Source organism: Trachypithecus francoisi, unplaced genomic scaffold, assembly GCF_009764315.1.
Source record: "Trachypithecus francoisi isolate TF-2019V2 unplaced genomic scaffold, Tfra_2.0 Lachesis_group0, whole genome shotgun sequence".
Lineage (NCBI taxonomy): Eukaryota > Metazoa > Chordata > Mammalia > Primates > Cercopithecidae > Trachypithecus > Trachypithecus francoisi.
In genome coordinates, this window is record NW_022681453.1 from 63650326 (window position 1) to 63669409 (window position 19084).

General features: G+C 36.4%; 1 protein-coding gene and 1 pseudogene across 8 annotated transcripts in view; one reads left to right on the top strand and one right to left on the bottom strand.

Moving 5' to 3' along the window:
- The window catches only part of ZNF148 (zinc finger protein 148), a 141644-nt gene that overhangs the window by 63613 nt on the left and 58947 nt on the right, over positions 1-19084 (top strand). The window lies entirely within an intron of this gene.
- Positions 1011-1505, bottom strand: LOC117084514 (annotated as a pseudogene).

Consider the following 19084-nt stretch of genomic DNA (forward strand, 5'->3'; position numbering starts at 1 on the left):
ATGTCTTCTGGAAGAGATTGTAGAGAATTAATATAATTTCTTCCTTAAATGTTTGGTAGAATTCACCAGTGAACTGCTTTGGGTCTGGTGCTTTCTGTTTTGGAAGGTTATTGTTGATTCGATTTCTCCTATAAATATAGGTCTCTTCAGATTATGTAATTCTTCTTGTGTGAGTTTTGACAGATTGTGTCTTCCAAGGAATTGGTCCATTTTGATAAAGTTGTCAAATTTGTGGGAGCAAAGTTCATAGTATTCTTTTATTATCCTTTTAATGTCCAGGGGTTTATCGTGACGTCCTCTCTTTCATTTCTGATATTAGTAATTTGTGTTTTCTCTTTTTTTTCTTAAGACAGTAATTTTTTTTAAATTCCTTTTTTTATTTTTGTGAAGTATCATTTAACTGAGTTAAATTATATAGGGTTTTTTTTGGGTCTGTAATTGATGTACATTTGATTTTAAAAAGACACTGTTTGCCTTATATCAGGACAAAGAAGATTTACATACAACTATCAGCAGAAAAACAAAGTTTCTCTGTGATCTGAGCAGAGGTACTCTTTTCCTTGATCATAAGAAAATGCAGTATTTTTAGAAGGTAAAGCTATTAAGATTACAGAAGTTTTACCAAAATGCTTTAAGCAAAAACTCTTTTTTTTTTTTTTTTTTTTTTTGAGACGGAGTCTCGCTCTGTCGTCCGGGCTGGAGTGCAGTGGCTGGATCTCAGCTCACTGCAAGCTCTGCCTCCCGGGTTTACGCCATTCTCCTGCCTCAGCCTCCGCAGTAGCTGGGACTACAGGCGCCCGCCACCTCGCCCGGCTAGATTTTTGTATTTTTTTTAGTAGAGACGGGGTTTCACCATGTTAGCCAGGATGGACTCGATCTCCTGACCTCGTGATCCGCCCGTCTCGGCCTCCCAAAGTGCTGGGATTACAGGCTTGAGCCACCGCGCCCGGCCTGCAAAAACTCTTTAAGAAAAAAGTATGAGTTCTCATTTTCTATTCTTAGCATGAATTTTAATTCTTTCTGGTAGAACCTAAGTCTTCTGAATGCCTGTTAGCATCATCCAAAGCTTGAACTTCTTCTATTTCTGGATTAAAAATTCATTCACAAATGAGCTGTGCAATGCGATCACTTTTTCTGACTTTAAACTTTTCTTTGCCAAAATTAAACAGTACACCACCAACATTTCCTCAGTAATCTTTGTCTATGACACCAGTTCCTACATCGATAAAGTGTTTTGCAGCCAAGCCAGACCATGGAGCTACTCTTCTATAAAACCCAGAAGGAAGAGCTATCTGAATGTCCATTTTCACTGTAGCTTTCTCCGTAGGTGGTATTGTATCATCATAGGCACCGTCAAGGTCATAGCCTTTGGGCTGTGTGGATCCCGGAGTCAGGGTTGTGGCCTGCTCAGAGAGTGGGGCAAAATGGAGCTGCATGCCACCCTCCTCTGCAAACCAGGCCTGTTTGCTGGGGGTAATGGTGGGTGTCTCTTCAGAGCAGGGCATGGTAGAGTGAGAATGCGAGCAGAGGAGAGAGCAACAATTTTTAAGTGTCCATTTTAGTAGCGTAAACTATGTTGACATTGTTGTACAACAGATCTCTAGAACTTTTTCATCTTGTAAAACTGAAACTGAAACTCATATTCGAATAACTCTGCATTTCCCCCTGCCCAGTGGTAGAGGCTTGCTCATTTTACTGATATTTTCAAAGAAACGGCTTTTGGTTTTCTTGATTTTTTTTTTTTTTTTAACTCTGTTTCCTATTTTCAGTTTCATTTATTTCTACTCTAATTTTTATTATTTTTTTCTGCTTGTTTTGGATTTACTTTGCTCTTCTTATTTTACTTTCCTAAAGTGGAAGTGTATTCATTTTAGATTTTTTTGTTTCTAATATATACATTCATACTATAAATTTTCCTCTAAGTACTGCTTTAGGTACATTGCACACATGTTGATAGTTGTGTTTTTATTTTTGTTTAGTTCAATATATTTAAAAATATCTGTTAAGATTTCTTCTTTGGACTGGGTGTGGTGGCTCACACCTATAATCTCAGTACTTTGGGAGGCTAAAGTGGGTGGATCACTTGAGCTCAGGAGTTTGAGACCAGCCTGGGCAACACAACAAAACCCCATCTCTACTAAAAATACAAAAGTTAGCTGGGCATGTGGCATGCACTTGTTATCCCAGCTATGTGGGAGACTGAGGCATGAGAATCACTTGAACTCTGGAGGCAGAGGTTGCAGTGAGCCAAGATTGCGCCACTGCACTCCAGCCTGGCTGACAGAGTGAAACTCTGTCTTAAAAAACAAAACAAAACAAAACAAAAAACAAACTTCTTTGCACCATTATTGTTTAGAAGTGTGTCATTTAATATCCAAGTATTTTGAAATATTTTCTAGCTACCATTCTGTTATTTAGTTCTAGTTTAATTCTGTTGTGGTCTTAGAGCAGACGCCGTGTGATTGCTATTCTGTTAAGTTTGTTAGATTGTGTTTTATGGCCCAGAATGTTGTCCACCTTGGTGAAATGTTATGTGTGAGCTTTTAAAGAGTGCGCATTCTGTTTTTATTGGATGAGGTAGTCTATAGATTGCAATAGACTGACATTTTTATTGGACTGACAGTAGCCTGAGCGTTCTCCAGTGTATCTGTCAGATAGTTTCTACTGTCATCTTTCCAAACCAGATGTATACATGTCATTCCCTTACCGAAACTTCTCCAGTGGTTCCTCATTACTAAACAGCTAAAATATACTTTTTTGCATGGGTGGAAATAGCCATCATACTCCTGTCCCTTATCCAACTTTTTTTTAAACTGTAGTTCAGCCCCTTTCCCCACCATTTTATGCTTTAAGCATATGAAATTAATTTAGTTGCCTAGGTCCACTATGGTTTTTTTTCTGTTACTTTTGTTAATGTCGTATATGCCTATAATATTATTTATTTGGCAATTTCCTGTTGTTCACATTTCACCTTAAAAGATTTCTCTTTCTTGTGATTTTCTTTATGGTAACTATAATAACTTTGCATTTCCTTGCTTGCAGGACTGTCTTGTCATTATATTTTAAGGTATTTTTTTCTGTATCCTGCCTTTAAATTTTGTGTTTTCAATACCTAGGTTATAGTAGGCAGATTGTTTTTGAGTGAAAATATGCATTCTGTTTTTAATTGAGGAAAAGTTTAAAGTGAAATGCTCAGATTCTGAGTTTGTAGTTCAGAGTTTTGACAACTGCATAAACTTGTATAGTCCATAATCCATCAAGACACCAAATGTTTTTGTCATCCTGAGGAGTTTTTTTGTAATTCTTCCCAGTCAGTTCCCTCCACAACAATTGTTCTGATATTTTTTCTTCATAAATTGTCATTGTCCCTTGAGAACCTCATGTAAATGGAGTTATATGCAACTCTTGTGTCTGGCTGCTTTTGCACAACACATTTTGAGATTCATCCATGTTGGTTGAATGCATCAACAGTTCATTCTTTTTCCCTATTGATTAATGTTCAGTCATTTAAATTAATATCTTAAAATTTATTTATTCATTTTCCTTTTTGTGGTTATTTATGTTGTCTCTTTCAATGATTATGAATAATGCGGTTAGGAAAATTGTTGTACAAGTCTTTTTTTCATTTCTCTTGGTACATGTTCGTGTAAGTCTTAGTTCTCTTGGGTTTTCATTGATGGACCTAGTGTCTGTCTTTAAATCAGTATCACACTGTTTTGATTGCTGTATCTTTTATAGCAAATATTGAAATCAAGTTGTGTAAGTCCTCCAATTTTGTTGTTCTTTTGTAATGCTGTAGTGACTATGTTAGGACCTTTGCATTTTCATAAAAAATATAGAATCCACCTTTTAGGTTTTTTTTTTTTTTTTTTTTTTTTTTTTTTTTTAAGCCAACAGGTTCTGATTGAGATTGCATGGATTCTGTATATTGACTTGATACAAACCAACATCTAAACAATAATGGCTCCCAGTCCATGAACATTGTACACCTTTACTTTTATTTAGGTTTTCTTTATTTCAGCATTGTTTTGTAGTTTTCAGTGTAAAGTTATTGGGCACATTTTGTTAATTTTATCCTTAAGTATTTCATGGCTTTGGTTGGATGCTGTTGTGAGTGGTATGTTTTAAAATGTCAAATTCTAATTGGTACTTTCTAGAATATAGAAATGCAGTTGATTCTTTTTATATTGACTGTGTTCTGTGACTTTGTTATCTTTACTGATTAGTTATAGTAGTTATGTTGTAGATTCCTTAGGTTTCTTCACTATCGTATTGTTTTACTTTCTTTCCAATCTGTATCTCTTTTATTTCTTTTTCTTATTGCACTGTCTGGGGCCTACAAAACAATGATGAATAGAAGCGATGCAAGTAGACATCTTTGCTTTGTTCCAGATCTTAAGGGGACTGCATTTACTCTTTCATCATTAAGAATTATGTTAGAGGCTGGGTGCAGTGATTCATGCCTCTAATCTCAGCACTTTCAGGTGCCAAGGCAGGCAAGGGATTGCTTGAGCTAAGGAGTTGAAGACCAGCCTGTGCAACATGGGGAAACCCCATCTCTACCAAAAAAAAAAAAAAATTACCTGGGCATGGTGGTGTGCACCTGTAGTTGCAGCTACTTGGGAGGCTGAATTGGGAGGATCACCTGACTCCAGGAGGTGGAGGTTGTGGTGAGCCGAGATCACACCATTGTACTCCAGCCTGGGTGACAGAGTGAGACCCTGTTTCAAAAAAGGAATTAGGTATAGGTTTTTCATAGATTACTTTTATTACGTTGAAGTGTTCTTTCTAGTTTGCTGAGACTTTGTCTAAAAAACATGAATGGATATTTAACTTCATCAAGTGTTTCTTCTGCATTGATTGAAATGATCATATGAATATCCTCTCATTCTCTTAATATGGTGAATTGTACTGATTTTCAAATATTAAACAGCCCTTGCATTCCTGGGATAAATCACATGTGGTCATGATGTGTCATCCTTTTTTCTTGTTGAATTCAGTTTACTAATTTAAACATTTGTATGTTTATGAGAGATATTAGTCCATGGTTTTCTTTTTTTTGTAATAGCTATGTCATTTTTAGGTATATTGGCCTCATTTTAAATGGGTTAGGACGTATTTCCTTCTCTATTTTCTGAAAGAGTTTGTGTAAGATTGATATTTCTATCATACATATTTGATAGACTTTACCAGTAAAGCTAATCTAGATTTGAGTTTTCTTTGTGGGAAAGGTTTTTTTGTTGTTCTTTGGAGACAAGGTCTTGCTCTGTTGCCCAGGCTGGAGTGCAGAGTGCAGGGGCACAGTCACAGCTCACTGTAACCTCAACCTCTTGGGCTTAAATGATCCTCCCACCTCAGCTTCCCAAACAATTGGGACTACAGGCACATGTCATCACACCAGGCAAATTAAAAAAAAATTTTTTTTATAGAGACAGGGTCTCACTATGTTGTCCAGACTTGTTTCGAGCTCCCGGGCTCAAGTGGCCTCCCACCTCAACCTGTGGGAAGGTTTTAAATTACAAATTTTATTTAAGAAACATAAGTAGGCTATTCATACTAAATATTTTTTTTCTTGAATAAGTTTCGGTAAATTGTTTTTTTTTGTTTTTTTTTTTTTTTTTTTTGAGACGGAGTCTCGCTCTGTCGCCCGGGCTGGAGTGCAGTGGCCGGATCTCAGCTCACTGGAAGCTCCGCCTCCCGGGTTTACGCCATTCTCCTGCCTCAGCCTCCCGAGTAGCTGGGACTACAGGCGCCCGCTACCTCGCCCGGCTAGTTTTTTGTATTTTTTAGTAGAGACGGGGTTTCACCGTTTCGGTATATTGTATTTTTAAAGGAATTTGTCTATTTCTTAATTGTTTAATTGACCAAAGTTCTATTAATATTTTCTTTTGTTGTTTTAAGGATCAATGGTGATTTCTTTTTTTCTCATTCCTGCTATTGGTACAATAATTTTTCTTTTTCTTGATTAGACTGGGTAGAGATTTACTAGTTTTTGTTGTCTCTTCAAATAATGACGTTTCGGTTTTATCGATTTTCACTATTCACTTTAACTTTTGTTCATTTTTACTTTTTATTATTTCTTTCTACTGCTTTGGTTTTCATTTGCTCTTCTCATCTTAACTTTTTAAAGTAGAAAGTTTGGCGACTGATTTTAGATATTCATTTTTGACCTAAACATGTGAAGCTCTAAACTTTTTTCTCAGCATGGCTTTTGATGTATTTTTATCATTTTAATTCAATTAAAGATACTTTTAAACTTCCTTTATTTCTTTTTGATTCGTGAGTTAATTAGAAGTATTTTGCTTAATTTCTGAATGTTTAAAAATTTTCCAGATACCTTTTCATCACTGATACCTAATGAGTGTGGTTAGAAAATATATGCTGTATGATTTCTGCCCTTTTGAATTTATTGAGACTTGTTTTAGTGCTTGGCATATGATCTATTTGGTGAGTGTTCTGTGTGTACTTGAAAAGAATGTGTATTCTGACTATTGTTGGTTGGGTTATTTTCTAAATGTCAGTTAGGTCAAATCGTTTAGTTGTATTCACTTTTTTCTTTTATTTATTTATTTTTTTGCTCATGCTGGTGTGCAGTGGTGTGATCATGGCTTAATGTAGCCTTCACCTCCTGAGCTCAAGTTATCCTCACAACTCAGTCTCCTGAGCTATCTGGTCTGTGGGTACACACCACCATGCCAGGCTAATTTTTAAATTTTTTTTGTAGAGACAGAGTCTCACTATGTTGCCCAGGCTAGTCTCACACTCCTGGGTTCAAGCAATCCTCCTGCTTTCACCTCCCAAAGTACTGGGATTACAGGCGTGAGCCACAGTGCCCATTCACTAATTGTATTCTTTAATTCTTTTATGTACTCACTGATCTACATGTTCTGTTAGTTACTGGGAGAGAACTGCTAAAGTCCAGCAGTTAAAGTTTGTTATCCAAAAGACTCAGTTCAAAATTACATGTTGCATTTAATTGTCATGTTCTTCAGTTTTTGTTAGTCTGGGTTAATTCATCACTTTTGGAATTTATATTTTATATTGGTTTAGGAGAATGTCCCTCAGGCCTTACCTGATTTTTTTTCCTCCTTATGATATTTAAGTTAAGCATCTTTGGCAGGAATATCGTAGAAATAGTGCTGTGTTTTCTCCCCATTGCATTCTGACAGGCAGCACCTGAGTTTTATTTGCCGTCATTCAGATGATGGTTCACTTTGATCAATTGACACCTTCCAGGCTTTGCTACTATAAAGTTATTCCTTATCACACTTTATGTGCATCAGTATGGAATTAGGGTTTTAAAAAATTTGCTGGGTTAAAATATATTACTGTGATTATTTTCATACTCAGTTTGTTTAAGATTTGGCTAACAGAAGCCTTTTCAAGCTGGTTTTATGTTCTTGGACATACCTTGTCAGTCGTTGAGTACTTCTTTGCTTTTTGGCACATTATGTTCTAGGCTTATCTTGTCTGTTTTCTGCTTCAGTTCTGGAGTCAGCTATTTCTCCAAGGACCCCCTAGTTCATTTTAGTGGAGAATAGTATTTAGAAACCAGGGTCTGGGTGCTGAACATGCTGCTCCTTGCAGTTGGGGTATACCTGCTCCCAGGCCTCTCAATGGACAGAGCTAGAGAATGTATGTATGTATGTAATTATATACATTTGTATATAGTGCACATTTTCCTTTCTATAATAATTTCCATACCCATCAATATTGAAAACCATAAGTTCCTACTGATACTTCCCATTACAGTCCAACAGAGTACATTAGACGGTGAGAAACCTGGCTTGTTATCTCAGCGTATTTACTTATTACCCTAATGCCTGATGCAGATGCTCCTAGGCTTCTAAACCTCACAGGAGTGCTTGCTACCCCTGCCGTGCATGGATACCTTTCTCCTCCTGCATGTGCTTTGACAACTTGAACTAGACCTTAGCTCCAAGTGGACCCCTTCCTTAGGGCATTCTTAGATACACTGCACTGGTCCACACCCACTCTTTGATACCTTCTTCATCCTACTTAGCTTTTGACATCATGCTCTAGGCTGCTCTTTTCCCACAATCTAGACCCTTCCTTATGCTGCTTGGGCTCCAACACCTCATGCTGAGCTGCCCTTCTATATGGAGAACCACCTCACCCTTCTTGGGCTTTGACATCTTATATTGGGCCTCCTCCCATGTAGAAGCCCTCTTCCTTCTGTCTGGTATCTGACATCTTGCTTGGCCCCAGCTTACAGCTTTAGAACTGACTGGTTCCTGGAGGATAAGAGGATAGGCAAGAGCAGGAAGGGAAAAGGACAAAATCTATCCTTTTTTATTTTAAAATTATATAGATTTATGGAAGGTGGCAAAAATGGTACAGAGAAGACCCACTGCATCCTTCATCCAATTTCTCCCAGTTGTTACATTTTATATAAACGTACTGCAATGTCAAAAACCAAGAAATTCACATTGCTACAGTGTATCCCATGTTGAGTACTTTATGCAAGAACCCCTAACCGTTTTTGGCACCAGGGACCAGTTTCCTGGAAGACAGTTTTTCCACGAATGAGGTGGGGGTGGAGATGGTTTCAGGATGATTCAAGAGCATTACGTGTATTGTGCACTTTATTTCTGTTATTATAATATATAATGAAGTAATTATACAACTCACCATAATGTAGAATCAGTAGGAGCCCTGAGCTTGTTTTCCTGCAACTAGACCGTCCCATATGGGGGTGATGGGAGACAGTGACAGATCATCATCAGGCATTAGGTTCTCATTAAGGAGCAGGCAACCTAGATCCCTTGCATGTGCAGTTCACAATAGGGTTTGAGCTCCTATGAGATTTTAATGCTGACGGTGACCCAACAGGAGGCGGAGCTCAGGCATTAATGCGAGCAGTGGGGAGAGTGTGTAAATACAAATGAAGCTTTGCTTGCTCATTGGTTGTTCACCTCCTGCTATGCAGCCAGGTTCCTAACAGGTCCATGGCCTGGGAGTTGGGGACTTCTGTTTTATAGCACGTGTAGATTTGTGTAGCCACCAAAGCAATCAAGATACAGAACTAAGCCAGGATAACAAAGGTCTGTCTGGTGCTATCTGCTATAGGCACACCTCTTGTCTTCCTTCCACCATTCCTAACCCCTGAATACCCCTAATCTGTTGTTTATCTCTAGAACTTTGTCAGTTTTGAGAATGTTGTATCAATGGAATCCTACAGGATGTGACCTTTTGGACTTGACTTTTTTCACTCAACATAGTGCTCTTGAGAGTCATCCAGGTTGTTGCATATATCAGTAATTTGTTACCGTTTGTTTTGTAGTAGTGTTGCATAGCATTGATGTACCACAGTTTACCATTCACTTACCGAGGGGACAGTTTAGTTGTTTCAAGGTTTTGGTTATTAAAAATAAAGCTAGTGTTAACATTTGTGTGCAGGTTTTTCTGTGAATATAGGTGTTCATATCTCTAGAATAAATACCCTACCATACCCCTATCACCCAGATATAGTCACTCATAAATTTTGGCTTATGTGCTTTATGCTTTTTTGACGAGCATGCCATACATGAGATGATATTGCTTTTTATGTAGTCTTTTCACTTAACAGTATATTTTGAACTTTTTTCAACTCTGTATTCTTCTAAAACAACTTCAGTGTCTGCTTGATAATTCATTCCTTATATTCCCAATAGATAATGATAAATTTGAGTCCATTCTGAAAATGAATCAGAGAAAAGCTGTATTATGCCATATACCAGATGGGCAGAATTTGCAAAGTGTTTGCATAACATTGGTTTATAGTAGAACATAAGAGACATGAGAAATTCTATCCCTTACTTCTTACTTATGGGTTCCTGTTGATAAGGTGGGGGGGGTAAAGGTAAAGGGCAGGTCTGGGTTTCATTAATGTACTTTCTTTTTTCTTTTCTTTTTTTTTTTTGAGACAGGGTCTTGTTCTGTCACCCAGGCGGGAGTGCAATGGCATGATCATGGCTCATGACAGACTTGATCTCTTTGGCTGAAGTGATCCTCTCACCGTTGCCTCCAGAGTAGCTGGCACCACAGTTGTGTGCCACCTTGCCTGGCTAATGTTTAAAATTTTTTTCAGAGATGGGATCTCAGTATGTTGTCCGGGCTGCTCTTGAACTCCTGGGCTCAAGCCATCCTCCCACCTTGGCCTCCCAAAGTGCTGGGATTACTGGTGTGAGCCACCACAACTGGCCATGAATGTTCTTTTTCTTTCTTTCTTTTTTTTTTTTGAGACAGAGTCTCGCTCTGTCACCCAGGCTGGAGTGCAGTGGTGCGGTCTCAGTTCAGTGCAACCTCCACCTCCTGGGTTCAAGCATTTCTCCCTGCCTCAGCCTACCAAGTAGCTAGGATTACAGATGCACGCCACCATGCCTGGCTAATTTTTGTATTTTTAATAGAGACAGGGTTTCCCCATGTTGGCTAGGCTGGTCTTGAACTCCTGACCTCAGGTGATCCGCCCACCGCGGCCTCCCAAAGTGCTGGGATTATAGGTGTGAGCCACTGCGCCTGGCCAAATGTACATTTTTGAATTGAAGAGAGAAATTGATCTAGAATAATATGATCCAGGTCCCCTAAACTGTAGAAACTTCACAGTCCTTTACTCAAGTGTTTTTGTAGATTGTGCTAAAGCCTTTTAAAAATTGATACTGAACATGTTAATGATTTTCTTCTTTGATTTGCTCATTCATGTGGAAGGTACAGATAACTTTATATTAACTTTTTTTGGTCAGTTCAAAGCAAAAAATTGAGTTTTTAGTGTTTTAAAATTGTTTAAGTTCTGTAGCTTATGTAAACTCACTAGTGTCTGGTGACATTTGAAATATAAGTCATCATTTGTGATAACTACCAATTTTCAGGATTTATTTTGGCTCTCTAAGTCAGTCACTCAGATTTAGCTCAGTGGCACTATGTTTTCAACAGCAAAGTATAGGCCAGCTGTTTCTTATTTTAATAAACTTTACTAATAGTGATGGGGTCTTGTTGTGTTGCCCAGGCTGGTCTCAAACTCCTGGCCTCAAAACAATCCTTCTGGGATTACAGGCATGACCTACTATGCCTTGCCTAGGCCAACCTTTGAACGTCTACATCTTTCTCATTAGAATTTTGCTTTTAATATTTTAAATATTTAAATTAGATTTTAATAAAATTAATTTTTCAGTTCCTTGGTCACACTAGTCACATTTCAGGTTGTCAGTAGTCACATGTAGCTTCTGTATTGGATAGTGTAGATAAATAATTATTTTCGTCATTTCAGAATATTTTATTAGATAGCACTATATTAGAAAGCCTCTCAACTCAGAAACAAAATTTTATTTCAGCAATTAAAAAAATTATTTGGCCTATCCATTTTACACACTTATCAGACCCATTGAGGAGTATTTAGCAAATCATAAATTTTTATGGTCTTTATTTTTCAGTTTGGTGGCAAGCATGTTAAGAGGAAGGACTATGTTCTGTATTAGCAAAATAGGGCAAATTGTAATTCACAGTGCTGTATGCGACATTCATCTTCTAGAAAACTATTGCTTTGTATCACTTGAGTGAAAGGATTTTATAAAGTAGGAACTATCTAAAAAATCATGCTCTAGTCACATAATGATGTAATAAAATATGAAATATTTCAGGCATGTGTATAATTCCTTAAAAAATGCTTCAGCATTTGTGTAGCATTGTTAGTCATGAATTTTTTTGCTATAAAGCAGCATGTATAAAATTGCAGGCATACTGTTATGCATTTTTGTGTTTATGATTAATTCATTTAATGGCCCAGGAAACTCAAAATATATTTGGCCATTGGTGTAAGACCTCTGTTTTGGTTTTTAGTTTTTAAATTTCCTTAAATTCTATTACTAGCTTAGGGAGGAGGGTATAGATAATTCTCCCAAATATTTCATGCTCCAGTCAATAAAAACTTAATATACAGATGCTAGGGATTGGTGACTTTTTTCTTCCTATTAGAAAAAAGGAATTGTTTTACCCATTTCAGTGGCTTTGTGGTATTTATTATTTTTGACAAATATTTTGTGCTTTGTTTTAATTGAGGAATTGCATTGCATTTATTGGTGACGATTGATCTTTCAGAATCATTCTGGGGGGTGACAAATCAGTTTGCCTTTGTATTTGTTGGCTTAAATAGCCATTTATAGAATATGTTTCTTCCCCTCTCTGGCGAACTTCCAACTTGTTATTTATTACATTATGTACTTTTTCAAAGTCGTTTATAAGTTATACCCAATTCCTAACTACCATTGCATTTCTTTTAAAGTTTTTTTGAGGGATTCAGTAGTAGTTTTGTTTTAAGGAGAATAGATGGTAACTAACTTCAACTCTATTTTTTTCACGAGATTTCACTCTCATACCACATGGCTCTTTAAAAAAGTGTATTATCTACCAATAATCATTATTTGGGCAGAAAGCATGTACTGAGTACTATTCCTTTCCTGGTGAGAGTCATGTTTATTGCTTATTATTAATGATTTCAACTCAACAGGCAAGTAGATGAATCAGATTGTCTCTTCCAGTAGATTGTTTTAGGGAGTTGACCCAACATGGTCTATTTTTCAGTACCCTCACTTGCTCTTAAGGTTGTTTGACCTAGTTTATATCTTTTTTTCCTCCTTAAGTGGACATAAATTGTTGGTAGAAGATTTCTTTATAGATTACTTTATTATTTTTATTTTTAAATTTTTTATAGAGATGGAAACTTGCTAGGTTACCAGACTGGCCTTGAACTCCTGGCTTCAAGCCAGCCTTTTGCCTCAGCCTCTCAAAGTGTTGGGATCATAGGTTTAAGCCACCACAGCTGGTTTCTAGCTGACTTTAATAACATAACCAGTCTCCTAACACTCTTAATATAGTTCTATCTGACCTTTGATGTCTAATTGCTTCATCTGGAATTGTGAGACAGTGGTACTGAAGGAGAGTTACGCTCTTAGACTAGTAGTACAGTACACAAATTGGAAATCATTTAGCACAGGGTATATAGAGTCAGCCTAGCTACGTTAGTTTCAGAGCGGTCTACTTTGGTGTTTTTATATTTGTATTTTATTATAAAAGGACTACATTGTCATTGTAAAAATTAAAACAAGGTAGAAGAAATAATAAAGTGAAAAGTAAAAATTTCCTTGTTTCCAGTGTCTGTCTACTACTCTTAATTCCAAAGAAATAGCTACTAATATTGATAACTTTATGGAAGTTTTACATTTATAAAGAAACATATTGTGTGCATACATTTTTGTCTATATAATACATTTTGGATATATAATACATATATTTGACTGGGCTCAGTGGCTCACACCTGTAATCCCAGCACTTTGGGAGGCTGAGGCGGGTGGATCATGAAGTCAGGAGATCGAGACCATCCTGGCTAATACGGTGAAACCTTGTCTCTACTAAAAAAAAAAAAATTAGCCAGGCGTGATGGCACGCACCTGTAGTCCCAGCTACTTGGGAGGCTGAGGCAGGAGAATGGCATGAACCCGGGAGGCGGAACTTGCGGTGAGCTGAGATTGCGCCACTGCACTCCAGCCTGGGCGACAGAGCGAGACTCTGTCTCAAAAAAAAAAAAAAAAAAGCATATTTAATATAAATATACAATATTTTGTTTTACATAAATTGGATAATGCTGTTTGTGTGCATTTGAAATTTACATTATTCATTTAATGACACATCTTGTGGAGATTTCCATGTTATTGCATATAAAACTGCCCTATTTTAATGAGTGATTAAAGGATATGCCATAATTTATTTAATCACACTCCTCTGTTGATTGACATTTGTTGTTACTGGGTTTGTTTGAATGAAATAATTGGAAAGGAGCGTGTGTGTGTGCGTGCGTGTGTGCATGTGCGCACATTTATAACATTGCTCTAGGTATATATCTTTTTATTGAAATGTAACATTTATACAGAAAAGTGCACAAATCATAAGAGTACATCTTGATTTAATTTCTCTGAAGTGAACATCTCATGTAACCACTCTCAAGATCAAGATACAGAATCCCTTTTGGTCACAGCACTCCTCTAGTTCCTAAAGACGACTACTACCCCAACACTTTTGTCATAGTCTATTAGTTTTACCTGACTTTGAATTCGAAATAAGCAGAATCGTAGACACTATATACTGAGTATCTGGTTTCTTTATTTTCATTGTTTATGAGATATACCCATGTTATTGCATGTAATTTCTGTATAATCATCAGTTGAATGAATTTCATTTATTCTAGTCTAATAGGCGTTGAGATTGTTTCTGGATGTTTGGTATTAAGTGCTGCTGTGAATATTCTTGGATGTCACTTGTATGTATATTTACTCATTTCTGTTGGTTATATACTTAGAATTGAATTTACTGGATATGCGTATGTTCAGCTTTAGTACATACTGACAAGTTGTTTAAATTGGTTTTGCCAATTTATAATGATTGCTCTATATCCTTGCTATTCGATCTTGTCAGTCTTTTAAGTTTAGCTGTTTTGGTGGTATGATAGTGGAATTACAATATGGCTTAATGTTTCATTTCACTGATAACTAATGAAATTGAATGTCTTTTCATGTTTATTGACAATTTGAATATTATTTTTTAGTAAGGTACATGTTCATCTTTTGCCTAATTTTCTATTAGATTGTTTCTTTCTCTAACAGATTTGTAGTAGTTTTTTATCCACTGGTTGGATGTATGTATTGCAGTTATCATTTCTGACTCTGGCTAGTCTTTTTGCTTTTTTGATAAACAGGAGTTAATAAGGTTCAATTTATTGTATAAGTCTTTTCCTTTTGGTATTTTTTGTGTCCCTCTTAAGAAATTTTTGCCTATCCCAACATTGTGAAGGTATTTTCCTTATTTAACTTCTGGAGGCTTTATGGTTTTCCGTTCCCATTTAGATCAGTAATCCACTGGGAATTGATTTTTGCTGGTGATGTGAATTGTGGAGATTAAGATTTATTTGATAGCTCTGGTTTCTTTCTCAAACATACCCATAGAGATTTTCTTTCACTTTACTTTGCTGGGTTAATGTTTCAGTTTTTAGAACAACTTAGTATATTAAGATAATAATATGTTTTTAAATTAATGGTAAGGATTTGTACTAGGACTGGATTTGATTTCTTTTTAAGGTTGAAAAATGTAAAAATTTTAAAACTATAAAGAGAATAAAAATTGTGATAATCTTACTACTCTAGGGTAACTGCTCTTAACATTCCATTGCTAGCATTTTAATGTTTCATTTTTGTTTTTGTTTTTCTATGTAGGTAGTTGTGTGTTTGCATAAAATTTGCTCTATTTATATTTGTGTTTGTATAAAATTGTGAAAAGATATTTATCTGCATGCCTATTTATATTTATTACTTTAACTTACACCATGAGCATTTCATCTTGGTTATTAAAAGTCAGATTTCTAATATTTGTATAATGCCATATAGCTGTATTATAACTTATCTGACTGTATCTTTATTATTGGGTATTAGACATTTGCACCCTTTTCTTACTGTTGTAAATAATATTGTCGTGTTATATATGTGCTTTTTTGTCAAGTGAAAGCATTTCTTCAGTATAAGTCTCTTAAGACTTTTATTGTATATTGGCCAGATTGTAGTCTACAAAAGATGACCAATTTAGTTTCCCTCTAGTAGTATATGAGAGTCCCAACTTAGTATCATTATAAATAATCTAAAGAAGGAAATATGAAGTATAATTTCTAGATTTGTATATTATATTTAGGAAGAACAGTGACAACTGGACTTTGTCCTGGGTGGAAGGTAGAAAAGAAAACTAAAAAATAGCATTGGCTGGGCATGGTGGCTCACGCCTGTAATCCCAACACTTTGGGAGGTCAAGGCGGGCGGATCTCTTGAGGCCAGGAATTTGAGACCAGCTTGGCCAACATGGCGAACCCTGTCTCTACTGAAAATACAAAATTAGTTGGGCGTGGTGGTACATGTCTGTAGTCTCAGCTACTCGAAAGGCTGAGGCATGAGAATTGTTTGAACCTGGGAGGTGGAGGTTGCAGTGAGGTGAGATTGCACCACTGCACTCCAGTCTGGGTGATAGAGTGAGACTCTCTCCTTAAAAAAAAAAAAAAAAGAATCTTTAGATAGGATACTGGGATAATATATTGAAAGGCAGGGAATTTAGAAGGAGTATCTAACGTGAAAGGAAAGATTATTTTTTAGGCATATTGAGTTTTAGATATCAAGATGTCTAAGTAGAGATATTTTATAGAAATTGCTAATCCTTTGTGTATCCAAGCAGTTACACACCTATTAATTGTATGATAATTAATAACTATATATTCATCTAGTGCTTTAAGGTTTTCAAGGTGCTTTTCATGTAATCTCATTTGATTTTCTGATGTAAGATGGATTTTATTACTACTACCAATTAACAGATGAGTTTATTATGATACTAAGAGGCATCAAGAACTATTTCATACTGCTCTGTACTGTAGTTAGTACTTTACAGAGTTATCGTATTTAACTATGAGATTTTCCCCTCTAGGTTACAGGTGAACAAAGTTCGGCATGATTCAGTTTTAGTTGTTCAGTGTCACACACTATTAGTATTACTATTTGAAACTGGATTTTATTTCTTTGAATTCCCAAGCCTGTGCTTTTCTTGTTTTGCCATATTACCACTGGAAGCCAGGTTCACCTAGCTAGTAATTGGAAGAGACAGTTTTGAAACCCAAGTCTTCTGTTTCATCTAAATATTCTTGGCATTTTGTCTTTTTTTTTTTTTTTTTGAGACAGAGTTTCACTCTGTCGCCCAGGCTGGAGTGCCGTGGCACGATCCCAGCTCACTGCAACCTCTGCCGCCCAGGTTCAAGTGATTCTCCTGCCTCAGCCTCCCAAGCCGCTAGGATTATAGGTGTCTGCCACTGCGCTCAGCTAATTTTCGTAGTTTTAGTAGAGGTGGGGTTTCACCATCTTGGCCAGCTCGTCTTGAATTCCTCAGCTAGTGATCCACCCACCTCGGCCTCCCAGAGTGCTGGGATTACAGGCATGAGCCTCCGTGCCTGGCCTTTTTTTTTTTTTTTTAAACATTTTGTTTTCCTTTAGTAATAATCACTACATGTTCTAAAACCACTAGAAGTTTTTTCTTATTTTGGAAGCAACCAAACTATAGTTCATATATGGAAAAATACAGTATGTTTGTATAAAAAGCATTTTTAAATAAGTTTGAATAATTTAGATTTATTGAAAAGCAGTCCTGGACTGAAAGGTATTTGATCTTAAGTCCTAGTTTTACAACTTAATAACTTGGGTAAGACACCTCCCTGAAATTTTGGTAACATGAGGATAAGAAAGAATTCACAGATCACAATCGTTAGAATCTTAGTCACTAGATTCAGAAGACTTTGGTTTAAATTTTGTCTTTCTGTCTTAGTTAATGTGCTTTAAGGCAAGTAACTCAGCCTTCCTGGGCCTTAGTTTTCTATTTTTTTTAATGAAAATTCTTAACATAGTGTTACTGTAGGATTCAGTGCAATAGACTATACAGGCTGGAGACCATGTCTTCCCCGTGTATTGTATTTATGTCTTCAGCACTTAGGACAGTACATGGTACATAGTAAATGTCTGATAAATCTTAGTTTATGCTGAGGAGGCAGAATCACAAACTCATAAAAATGCCATGTAAATGCTGAGTATTTTTATAGTTAGAAAAATCAGAGTCTAGTTTAACTTTACATTTTGAAATAATTTTATACTTAAAGTTGCAGAAATAGTAGAGTTTGCATAAACCTTTCACCCAGCTTCCCCTAATGTTAAAACTTATGCAACCGTATGGTACAGTTTTCAAGACCAGGAATTTACCGTTGGTGAAATACTATTAAACTACAGACCTTGTTTGAATTTTATGTTTCCCTCCAAATGCCCTTTTTCTGTTTGAGGATTCAATTCAGGACCCACATTTCATTGAGTTATCCTATTTTCTTAGCCGCCTCCAATGTGTTTCAGTTGAATGCAGACTTTTCTTCGTCTTTTGTGACCTTTATACTTTGATGAATGTTGGTCAGTTGTCTTGTACGCTGTTTCTTAATTTGAGCTTCTCTGGTGTTTTCTCATGGTTAGATTGATGCTCTGTACTTTTGACATCCCCACAGAAGTGATGTTGTGTCCCCCTCAGTGCATCATATCAGGGGCACATAATGTGGATAGGTCTTAAAACTGGTGATAGTAACCTTGATCCTTCTTTACTGTGATTGTCTGCTGGGTTTCCCCATTGTAAAATTACTATGTTTTTCTTTCTAATTGACAGATACCTTGGAGGAGATACTTTGAGACCGTTTAAATATCCTGTTTCTCAAAATTTTTCCCACTAACTTTAGCATCTGTTGGTGGGGACCTTGCCTGTGATGGTTATTACCATGATGTTTACCTAATAGTGATTTTTGTCTTTTCTTCATTCCTTCTATATTGATGTTCCTTGTAGCTGTCCCATTTCCTCCATTTATTTGTTGTTTTTACTATTTCATTTTGTATCTGTGGATATTCATTTTATTCTGTGGTTTATAATCCAGTACTGTTGTTGCTTACCTTCTTGCTCAGATCACTCCATCTTTGGCCATTAGGAGCTCTTTTAGTCTGGGTCTTATGTCCTTTTGACATCCTCTGATCCGTTTTTGAATACTTTAGCTTCTGACATTATGATCTCTAAAGTAATCTTATATTTTTCCCTGACTCAGCTCTGGGCTCACCCACTTCTCAGAGGACTCTGGTTCTTTTTTATTTGGATAATGGCATTTAGAAACCAAGTTCTGGGTGCTAGGTGTGTTGGGTGTCGTTGCTTTTTAGTGACCTCAACAAACAAGCTAGGAAATACATGTATGTCTACTAAGCCATGCATGCACACAACATCTATAGTAATTTCTTTATATTGATGGGGCCCAGGCATCTGTATTAAAAGAGGTTGAGTGTAGGAGAGAAAGGGATTATATAGTTAAGCTATATCTAGATTAGCAGCTCTCAAATATTCTGGTCTTGGGGTCCCTTTATACTCTTAAAAAGTGCTGAGAACTCCTAAGAGCTTTTGCTTATGTTGGTTATATGTATCAGTATTTACCATATTCGAAATTAAA